Source organism: Schistocerca serialis, chromosome 6, assembly GCF_023864345.2.
Source record: "Schistocerca serialis cubense isolate TAMUIC-IGC-003099 chromosome 6, iqSchSeri2.2, whole genome shotgun sequence".
In the NCBI taxonomy this organism is placed as follows: domain Eukaryota; kingdom Metazoa; phylum Arthropoda; class Insecta; order Orthoptera; family Acrididae; genus Schistocerca; species Schistocerca serialis.
In genome coordinates, this window is record NC_064643.1 from 158,902,318 (window position 1) to 158,914,319 (window position 12,002).

A 12,002-nucleotide genomic window follows, 5' to 3' on the forward strand; every position below is an offset into this window, starting at 1 on the left:
CCAAGCAAATTAGTGGTTGGATGCTTCGAGAACTCAAATGGGAATCCCTGCAGGGAAGACGATATTCCTTTCGAGGATCGCTAGTGTGAACCGGTATTTGTAGCTGATGACAGAAGGTTTCTATTGGCGTCAACGTACATTTCGCATAAGGACCACGAAGATAAGGTACGAGAAACTGGCCCTCATTGGAGGGAATATATGTAACCTTTTAACGCGCTCTATTTGCGAACGGAATAGGAAAGAGAAAGACCAGTGCTGGTATAGGGTATCCTCCGCAACACACTATATCGTAGCATGAGATTTAAATGTAAATTTAGTCTACGTCTTAAGATCCATCTCTTTATGGATTCTCAAAACTCACGGAAGATCTTGTCTCTCATTTATTGAGAATTCGAAAGATGGAAATTCTGCTGCTGATTATCACTCTGTAGAAACCTTTGTATTAGCCCCTAATTTACTCACTGCAGTCACTACGCGAGTTCAATGTGAGAGGTTCTAATATATTTACCCACAATACTTAGAAGAAGGGTATAGAACACACCTCACAATTCACCTATCATGAGAGTCTCGTTTACGTGCCGTATTCCCACGTATCTTTCAGTCTTCGATATATAGCATTCGAATCCACGTGATTTCGACGAATAAGAGATGTCCTCCGCAAAGTAATGGATTCTCGAAATCCCATTACGTTTCTACAGCACTGTTCCGTTAGTCAGAAGGCTGACACGTAAAGAGCTATCACAACGAGAAAAATAGCACACTAACGTACAGGACGAAATTCACAACCATGCAGAGTAAACGCGGACTGCGCAAAGAGCTTCGGTGGCATAATCCCTAAAATTCATCGATATCGAATGACCGTCTATAAATATCACTCTGTACATGTCCTAATCTCCTTTATCATGATCCTATGATTACTGCGCTAGAAATACGACATCGTAACGGTGTCCGAGTCTTCGTTGACAGCAAATTCTCTCTCCCTCTATCCTTGTCATTTTTGCAACTTCCAACGGACTAAACATGAACTATAAAAACATCGCTAACGTTGACTGGTACAGAACTCAGCAAGATTTTATCCACGCCACTCTCTTCTGATACATCGGGAAACAAATACCGTCTCCGTGTTGACATTGACCATATGTGGTATATATACTTGGTCCTCTCGATCAGGTGACCAGCGATCGAAGCCGCTTCCACGAATCGGTGTAAAGTTTTGTCGTCTGTACTGGAGGAAGACCACGTCGACTTTCGACCATTGGAGTGGGTTCATGTAATGTTGGTTCATATGCAGTTTGAAACATTGTTTTTTGGTGTAACTCATCGAGGCATAGTATGATTATTGCTGGGAACACAGAAATACTTTTTGTTTTCGTACCATGACTTCGACGTCTGTGTCAGGAGCTAAACCGACATTAACACGTTTCGATCCATTTTCTCTCACAGAAAGCTGGAAATTGCATAGCTAAAACTAGTGTCACCGCCAGACACCACAATTGCTAGGTGGTAGCCTTTAAATCGGCTGCGGTTCGTTGGTGTACGTTGGACCCGTGTGTCGCCACTATTAGTGATTGCAGACCGAGCGCAGCCACACGGCAGGTCTAGTCTAGAGAGACTCCCTAGCACTCACCCCAGTTGTACAGCCGACTTTGCTAGCGATGGTTCACTGACTACATACGCTCTCAATTGCAGAGACGACGGTATAGCATACCCTTCAGCTACGCCATTTGCTACGACCTAGCAAGGCGCCATATTCAGTTACTATGTCTTCTGAACAGATAATATTGTGACTCATGTACCGTCATGAGCGACGTTCATCATTAATGGATTAATGATCTAACCTCGAAATAAAAATGTGACTCATATGTAACCTTTCAGTAATTAACTGACTGTGAATCTAAACTGGAAAATCTAGACGTCAGCAGTGCTGTGTCATTGCCCTGAAAAGTCATTCTGAATAAACTGAAGATTCTTACCTCAATTATGTCGTCGGATAACGCGTATATATCTGCTCCTATAACAAATTTTTCTGCTACAGCCCAGTACAATGCTGTCCACTAGATTTTGTTACGTACGAAAAACAACTGATTATATTTACGATAATTGGCATGACTCCGGATAGGAGAATTCAGTAAGAACTTTAAATTCAGATGAATGACTGTAAAAGATATCTTTATAAGAAAGATTATTATTGAAAAATTATTGAAAATTATTTACATGTGACTTTGACATAACAATAGTACAAAATGAGTTGTTACTAATTACATATGCGCGCGGCAATAAATAATAACAATTTTTGATTTTACCTTATACTACATCGCTCAGGCACCGCCATCGTTCTCCATGACCGACCTTGGTAATTCCATACAGGACACAAGTGCTCTCTGTGAGGTGTACAACTAGACAACTGCTCTGTAAGAGCGACCTGACCCCACCGCCCGACTGCGAGCTACTACCACTACAGCTGCCCACACTGCTCTCTGGTCTGCGATTCTATTGTAGCTTACATATCGCAGGCAGCGCGTGAGCAATCCATCGAAGTTACATCTGCTCAAGTGTGCTAGCAAAAAATCCTTAGTCATGGACCTCTTACTGGCAGCAATGCTAAGTCAATTGGACTTGCCATGAGCAACAAATTTTTCTGTAACCTATTTAGTTTACTAAGTCTACAGTCACAGAGTATTACTGACAAATAATAGAAGTACAGAACATATTAAGAAATGAAATAGAGTGCACATGCACTGTATAAGTCTTCAGCATTTTTACGAGAACTAGGAACGGAATGGGAACGATAGTATCATGGTTGTAGCACAGTGTGTTGCAAATAGCTGCACCAAAAGTCCATATCTTTCTACAGAAGCACAACACCAAGTGACACAATCTGAAGTTCTCTTCCATGAAGTATTTATCAGTGTAGCTAAGACACTGAAATGTTGTATTAATATTGTATGTTATCATTTTGGTAATACATTAGGTACACCAAACAGTAAGTTCATAATAACATCTCTGTCGTTCAAGGTGGTGGACAGCTTGATATCAACACCACATTCTTGTAGAATCCATACTCTTACATCAACGTAGCATTAGTGCAAAACCCAAATAGAGTGCTCCATGAATGTGAGGATGGACAGGACATACGGATATTGCAGTAATTGGTGGTAATGAGGTCAGAAGGTGATGGATACATTAATTCTTATGCCAGTCATCATTCGGAACTACACTAGTGAGTCATCCGATTTGAACAATTATTGGCACTCATTGGCCAGTTACAAACCATGTATGAAGTATTACAAAACATTATTCATAAGGCATCTCATTTCAATAATTATTAGCACTCACTGGCCAGTTACAAAGCATCTATGTAGTATGTATTAAGTATTAAAAAACATTACTCGTAAGTCATATCATTGCAATAATTGTTGGCATAGCATTTATGGAGTATTGTAAAACATTATTCATAAGTCATCTCATTACAGTAATTATTGGCACTCATTGGCCAGTTGCAAAGCATTTATTATACATTATTCAGAAGTCATCATTCAAAACAGGAGTTATTGCGTGTAGCAACAAGCTGCTAGTGACTATATTTGGTTTCATGCAAGTGAAATAAGACATATTTAAAACGTAAGACATTGGAACTAGTACTCTAGGTGTTTAGTCCAACAATACATAGTCATAATGGAATTAATACATCAGAAAAATTTGCATTATATTTAGGACCAGAAATATATCTTAAACTGGTAGCAATATTTAGCTGTAAACTGGTATTAGTTGGGACTAGTAATAATTTTTTGTGCTAGCAATTCGTTGCGTTGGGATCAATAGTCAATTGCTGGGGAAAGAAAATATTTGCTTCTGACTTATTGCTGGAAATAAGGGTTTTCAGCATCATTCGTCATGAGTCATCTGTATCAAGGTTATCAAACAAGTAGAGTATATGCGATCACATTCATCACTGATAGAGACAACTGGGTAAAAAATAAATCCAAGTACTAGAACAAGTTTAATAACTAAGTGCTTGTAGCATATAACATAACGACATTTTAATGTCATGAAAAGGTGCTCCTGGAAAAAATACAAAGTGGATTATTAAGCTGAAAGAAGAAATGTATATTATGGAGAAGAGTGGTAAACTTCTAATTAACAGGTAATGACATATCTGCTTAATATGCATGTACTCTAGCTGTCCCTTTCCAAAACATTCAATCATTACACTACGCAATATACGATATACTGTCAAATAGAACTATCACAAATACTTAAATAACTACATAATCTTCATCATTCTCCTCATCCTCAAAAAAGAAAAAAAAACTTCATTATCCATTACTATTTTCTTCATATAACTAAACACCATCATTTATTACCCTCTGCAAAAATAGTTCATTATTCATTATTTATCAGCATCATTCATCAGCGTCATCATTTCATATAATACTAAGTTTCTTACTTCTAGTATACTTCATCACTAAAATTAACATACATAGCTCCGCTCGACGGTCCGCCGCAACTGCGTCATATTCTGAAAGAAAAGTAATTAGTCAAGGTTGCTATAACATGGAGCATATACTGTATTTTGGTAATCTTTGTTAATTCTGATCCATTTACTCTTCATAACAAGGTATTGCATTTTCTTTCGCTCATTCCGACTGTGAAATTTCCATTTCATAGTAAACCACTGTCGTTGTTTAATTTATTTCTTTTACACGGTACTGCTTTCTGTAAATGATGAATATGGATTAATATCTTGCATTTAAATCATTTACCCATTAAATGAAAACTTGTTTCTAGGGATATGACTAAGCATACAGAATAGCATGACAGAAACTTATTAGGTCAAAACCATAGGCAATTTTCAAGTGCAAAAATGTACACACAATATCATAATGTAGTAGCAAAAAAAAGTAGAATGTTCAAGACATTGGGATATCACAAGGCAAAATGTCAAAGTCAACTGGTGTTTGTTATATCTTAAAGATTTCATAGTGCTGGGCACTTGTCAAGAAAAAATATGATCATCATCAGTATGTGCTCATATAAATATCTGGAAAAGGCATTACAGTGCTATAAATCATAAATTATGTTCATTCAATAAAGGGTTTATTATTGGAAATATGGTGATTGCCTTTGGCTTTTCTGGTTCTCAAAGTTTCCACATGTACTACTTTGGGGCGAGGAATGCTGCGAACTCTATATGGACCAGCGTATAGAAGCTCAAATTTACTGCATCCACTCTTCCCTCTGTTGGATAAATAGTGTGTGCGTACCATTATCTTCTCTCCTATGTGAAATTCACGGCAGATACAAATCTGTTTTTGCTGTCTTCTGCTGCACGTTTGATGTTGTTGAGCGCAATGTCAATTATTTCATGGTGACGTAGTTAACGAGATGTAGGCAAAGATACTAATTCTTTAATTTCGTTGGGTGGTTCAACATTTTTCTATATAACAGTCGGAGATAGCATCGTAAATTCATTTGGTATGGAGTTAATTACATCCTGGAATGAGAGTATGTGTGTGTCCCAATCAATATGTCTTTAACGGCGGTATATTCTACATAGTTTACCAATTTCTTTCATCAGTCATGCAGAAGGGTTCGAAGAAGCGTGATACCTGGATATATAGATCACAGAAATGTTTCTAGCTCGTAACATACGTATCCATATCGTAGATCGAAATTGTGGTCCATTGGCGGAAATTACTTTCAATACTTTCCCTACATGAAATTGAAAATGTTTTACAAATGCATTCGAAATAGATTTAGCAGTAGCTTTGCGTAACGGAGTGAAGGTAACAAATTTCGAAGTGAGTTCAACAGCGTCAAAGATGTATCAAAAACCTCTATTAGATCTGGGAATCGGACCAAAAATATCTACAGCGGCCATATGTCTCAATTTATGGGTACAATGGGATGTAAAGGAGGAATATGTGAAGTCTTGTCTGATTTAGCTTTCTGGCAGATTTTATATGACGCTAAAACCTGTCTAATACGTTTCTCCATGTTGGCAAAATAACAGTTGTGTCGGAGAATACGAAAACATTTTCTGGCTCTATAATGTGCGTAAATTAAATGAATATACCAAATTAATTTGTGAAGCTCGTCGGGAATACATAACAACCAGTTGTTGCTGTCAGGATGAGAGCAGCGAAACAGAATGTTTTTTTTTGTTGTATCATTGTTTCTAATGGTAATGTTATTCCCATCTTGCCAAAGGTGTTCAATTTCTTTCCATGTGTTGTCCTTGCTCTGCTCTTGATATGTCTCGAAATGAAATTTTCAAATGCAACTTGTTGAATATACATGAGGCTAAAATTTGCTTGGCAGAAGTCGGTTGCGATGTCTTGCTGATTGTTGCTGAGAAATCGGGATAGTGCGTCTGCTACAATATTTTGTGTATATCGGGAATGCGGACAATTGTAAAATTAAATTCCTGTAAATAAAACTTCCATCTGCTTAACCTGTCATGTGTAAATTTAGCGGAAAGTGAAAACTGTACAGATCTATGATCTATATAAACGGTAGTATGTCTTCCATAAAGAAAATGCCTAAATCTGGTAAATGCCCATGCAATACATAATGCTTCAAGCTCTGTAACAGAATAATTGCGTTCAGCAGGTGACGGAATGCGACTTGCAAAGGCAATGTTTTTAATTACTGTAGCACCGTCTTCTTCAATTTCCTGAAAAATGTGTACGCCTAGAGCGGTGTTAAAACTGTCGGTGGCAATGTAAAGATTTCGGGTACGATCTGGGTGTAATAAAAGTGGTGCGTTCAACAAGGTATGTTTCAGATCAACAAATTCAGACAGTACTTGGCTATCCCAGGACCAAATAGCGTTATTACCAGTCAAATGGCACAATCTAGGGGCGTCTAAAGCAGAGTAATGAATAAATTTACGAAAAAGTTAATTAATTCCAGAAAGCTGCGTAGTTGTTTCCTCGTCGTTGGAACAGTAATGTCAGGTAAAGCTTGAAGTTTTTCCGGGTCAGGCGCAATGCTTTCTGCTGAGATTACATGTCCAAGAAATTTTATGGAAGTTTTGACAAAGTGCGATTTGCTAAGATTAACTGTGAGTCCTTGTGCACGAAAAGTTTGCAACACTTGTTCAAGAATCAAATTGTGTTCAGACCAGTTAGCTTCTGCGATGAGGTTGTCGTCTACATACGTCGTGATTCTGTCTTTAAGTTCTCTCGGAAGTATAGTATTCAAACCGCGAATAAATGCTACTGAAGAAAATGTTAGACCGAACAGTAATTTGCAAAATTGATAACAATCACCAAAACAGAGAAATGCTGTGTACCTTCTGCAGTTCGGATGAATTTGCCAAAATCTCGATTTTAAATCAATGTGGAATATACAGCAGTACCATGAAATTTCTGCAGAAGTTCTTCTAGTGTCTGTGGGCGATCTGTTTCATTAACAATAATGTCGTTGACATGACGCGAATCAAGTTCGAGGCGAAGTGAGCCGTCCTTTTTCTTAACAATATGGAGCGGGTTTATGTACGGACTAACTGCCGGTTCAGTAATACCTCGGTCTTGCATAGCTTGTAATTCCTTCTTGACTTGATCTCTGTGGATATATGGAATTGGGTAATGTTTGGCTTTAAATTACATATGCGCGAGGCAATAAATAATAACAATTTTTGCTTTTACCTTATACTACTTCGCTCAGGCACCGCCATCGTTCTTCATGACCGACCTTGGTAATTCCATACAGGACACAAGTGCTCTCTGTGAGCTATACAACTAGATAACTGCTCTGTAAGAGCGACCTGACCCAGCCGCCCGACTGCGAGCTACTACTACTACTGCTGCCCACACTGCTCTCTGGTCTGCGATTCTATTGTAGCATACATATTGCAGGCAGCGCGTGAGCAATCCATTAACGTTACATCTGCTCGAGTGCGCTAGCAATAAATTCCTTAGTCATGGAACTCTTACAATTGAAATAAGAGACAGAGGCGTTGTTTCTCATTGACAAAATGAGGAAGACGTCACAACATATGGAAACTGAAAGAGTCTGCATCTTTGTGGAGCGTTTCGAAACAGCTGTCCGAAGGTGATTACCTCCACATTTAATCTCACGTTCCACAGTGATGTCGTAGCAGATGTCTCGCTGTTCCGTTTCGTAGAGACCAAGAACACTGATTTATCATATTGCAGCCATGTACACGATTACTGTTTCGGTGCTGGCCATCCCCTGAAGGTGTTGCTCCCACGAAGACTCTCACCATCTCAAACAAGCGGTGTCACTCAATCAGTACGTGGTAATCAACAGTGTACCAGTGGGCGGATGGGATGGAAAACACGCCGTCAACATGGAATGATGCACTGTAATAAGTACCACATGTTCGCCCCTGGTAGCTGAGTGGTCAGAGCGACGGAATATCATACCTAACGGCCCGGGTTTCATTTCCCGCTGGGTCGAAGACTTTCTCCGCTCAGGGACTGGGCGTTTTGTTGTCCTTATCATCATCATTTCATCCCCATCGACACGCAAGTCACCGAAGTGGCGCCAAGTCGAAAGATTTGCACCTGGCAAACGGTCTACCCGACGGGAGGCCCTAGCCACACGGCATTTCTTTATTTGTAAGCATCACAGTTGATTGTGCGATTAATTTAGCAATGTTACCAGTTTTTCCGTAATTCAGGCCAGTAGACTGGTACTTTGGTATTGCTCATTGCACCAGCCTTTCCTAGATATTGGGAAAACACTTCTCTGAAAGTATTGGTTCGCAGGAGGGATGAAGGGAAACATATTGTTCGACATCCTTGCATTACTCCGGCGCCATTTAAGTGCCTAGTCCTTCTGAGAAGGTTAGGATCATGTTTGGGAGTCTCGAATCATTAAAAGCTGTCAGGAATGGCGGGTGCTTGGTTGTCAGGAGAGGTACAGCCTAATGCTCGAGCAGAGATCCCTGATGCAGTGATGGCGGTGCAGCAGTTCACATGTGATCCAGTGGTGGAAGCATCGCGCAGGTGGAGAAGAAACATAATTCTAGCCAATAGACTGACAGGTCTCAGCAAGATTACTTCGGATGCAGTATATCAGAATTATAAGTGACTTACTTCCAATAGCATGACAAGACAATCGAAAGACAGAACACAATTAGTCACGGGTGTCTTCCACTATTTGACGACGGTTAACAGCCAGTTTGGTACCAGAGGAAGCGGCTCTGTCATGAGCCAAAAATGAATTTAATATTCTAGTCCTGTGATGCATGACGTTGCTAATAGGAACAGATATTTCTGCCTGATGAGAGCATACTTAGAGGAAATATGGCCTTTGCCACAGTGTTGCACAGGATTTTCATAGCACCTAACGATACTTTAGAGATGTGAAAACTCGTGTACAGTCATTTATTCTATCTTCGAAGATAGCTTGTATAAAAGGGAGGAATCTACATTTTGCGTCAGAAATTCTAGGTATATTGAGGAAACAACATCCCCGTTCAGGTTTTTTTAAACTGATGGGTTTATGTAACGGGTTGAACAGCAGTTAGTGCAGCTCACGCCACTTTGTGGTCAGGTCAAGATGGCGGTTGGGCGACCAGAAGTGGGGACTTTAGGCGGAGCTTTCTCAGCTGACTGTATCTTCAGGTACGCAGTAAGCTTGGTACATGGCGCTGGGCTAGACTGGAGGTGAATGGTCACTTTTTTTCGTCTTGAGATAACTGTGTTCAACAAGATAATGGGCACCACATTCGTAAAAAAAACATTGTACGCTGTAGGATAGGCTAAATCCTGTCTCACTCCCTTCCCTAATCGTCCAGTACCTGCAATCTATCCTTGCTGTCCTCAGTACTTAAAATAATTTAAGTGAGCATTATCAAACTTCTTCTCTAAGTCCACAAGTGCCTTAAACGTAGGTTTACCTGTCTTTAACCTGTCTTCTAAGATAAGTCGTAGGATCTGCATGGCCTCGCCCACAAAGTCGGCTTCTACCAGTTTTTTTCCATTCTTGTGTAAATAATTTTTGCAATCAGGATCTATTAAACTGATGGACGATATCTGCCGTCTTAGAAACTGGAATCCTTAATTCCATCTTGAAGTCTGAGGACATTTCGCCTGTCTCATATACCTGTTGGAATGGATCTCAATAATTCCCATACCGATGACGCTGTGGATCTGTCAGACACAACAAAGGACTTGGAAGGGCAAATTAGTGGAACCGATAATGCTGCAACGCTTCGCCTATGACGTTCGTTGGTACAACACCTTAACTCGTCTCATAAATAATAAAGGAGAAAGTGCTGAAAATTATTGCTGAGCCACCGGTTGAAGCAATAAGTAGGGCATTTATTGTGCGCTATCTTGCGTTGGGAAACGTAGTAGAAAGGAAACTATTGCGACACGAAGGAGTATCGGGAAGAGCTGGTGCATGTTTCGCGCCCGACCACCACTGCGTCTGCGGCGACCAGGTGGACAACACTGCAATCACCGTGGGTCGTCGGGATGGCAGCACTGCCGCTGAGGAATGAGAGAAACTGGTGTGGTGGCCAGTCTTTGGCCTGTATTGCTGAACGAATAATGCAATATTTCATGTTGCGCCACGCCAAGCGATTAGCTAAACTTAATGTCTGAAATGACTCAATAATTACGACATAAGTAGGCCACCCATTACGTGTGCGATGCATCTGAAGTGTGTTCCAATATTTACCCTTTCTGATGTATAATACGAAGATATTTGTGTTAAGAAGTACGAGTCTAATTGGAGATTATTAATAACTGCGACAATTAATTTCATTAAGAGAAATATGTCACGAAATAGTGAATAATATTTATAGCTTGCAAAAACTAGATGGGAACTTGAGCTTGAATCGTGTAGAGAAATGTGATTTCAGAAAGCACTCAAATGAAATACCAAGGTCCAAGTGTTAACGTTTCAATTCGATGAACCATTGTACACATTCTCGTGATATAAATATCAGGCTCCTGATGCGTGTAGTTTCATCTGTGCTAAAAAGTTTAGCAGTTCCATGAATGATTAAGCTTGGAAGTGTGTGAGCGCATAGGCAGTTTTAAATAATTCTTACACACCTCCAGATAAGAACAGCCCAATAGTGACTTTAGAAAATATTATAAGATAAGCATCAACAAAAGTAAAAGAAAGAACGGAAAGTAGTCGAAGTGAGTCTGGCGATGCTAAAGTAATTGACAAAAAGAGTAGAAGACTATTGATATTTGGGCACAAAAATAACTGATAATAGTCAAAGGAGGCGGGATATAAAATGCAGACTGGCTATAGCACGAACAGCATTCCTGAAGAAACACAATTTGGTAATACTGAATATCAGTTTATGTGTTTGGTAGTTGTTTCTGAAGATATCTGTTGGAGTGTAGCCTTGCGGAGAAGTGAAATTTGGTCGAGAAACAGTTCAAACAAGAGGAGAGTGGAAGATTTTGAAATGTATAGTTGCAGATGAATGCCAAAGATTTGACACGTAGATCGAGTAACTAATTGGGTGGTACTGAAAGAATTGGGAGAAAAAGCAGTCCATTTTTCCACATTCAAACAGGTAACGGAGTACAACCATTCCCCAAATGTGTCGGGGGAAGTAATATGTTCAAATGTGTGTAAATTCCTAAGGGACCAAACTGCTTAGATCATCGGTCCCTAGACTTACACACTACTTAAACTAACTTACGCTAAGAACAACACACACACCCATGGCGGAAGGAGGACTCCAACTTCCAGCAGGAGTGGCACCATTGTCCGTGCCTCAAACCGAGCGGGAAAAGTAAAAAAAGGCGGAGAAACTAAAAGAAACTGAAAGAGAAAAAGAAAGATTCAAGACAAAAGGGGAAAATGTACACTAAAAGGATAAAAGTGATAGAAGGTATTAAAGTCATATAGAAGATGGCCTGGGCTGGCTGATTGCAAGAATAATTTAGGATGAGCCAGCCACTCTGCAACACACGAAAATATCCAACCTAAAAGACAATGCTGTTGAATAATAGGTAGGGAAAGGATGAACACCAAGGCGACAAACAGCAAAGAAA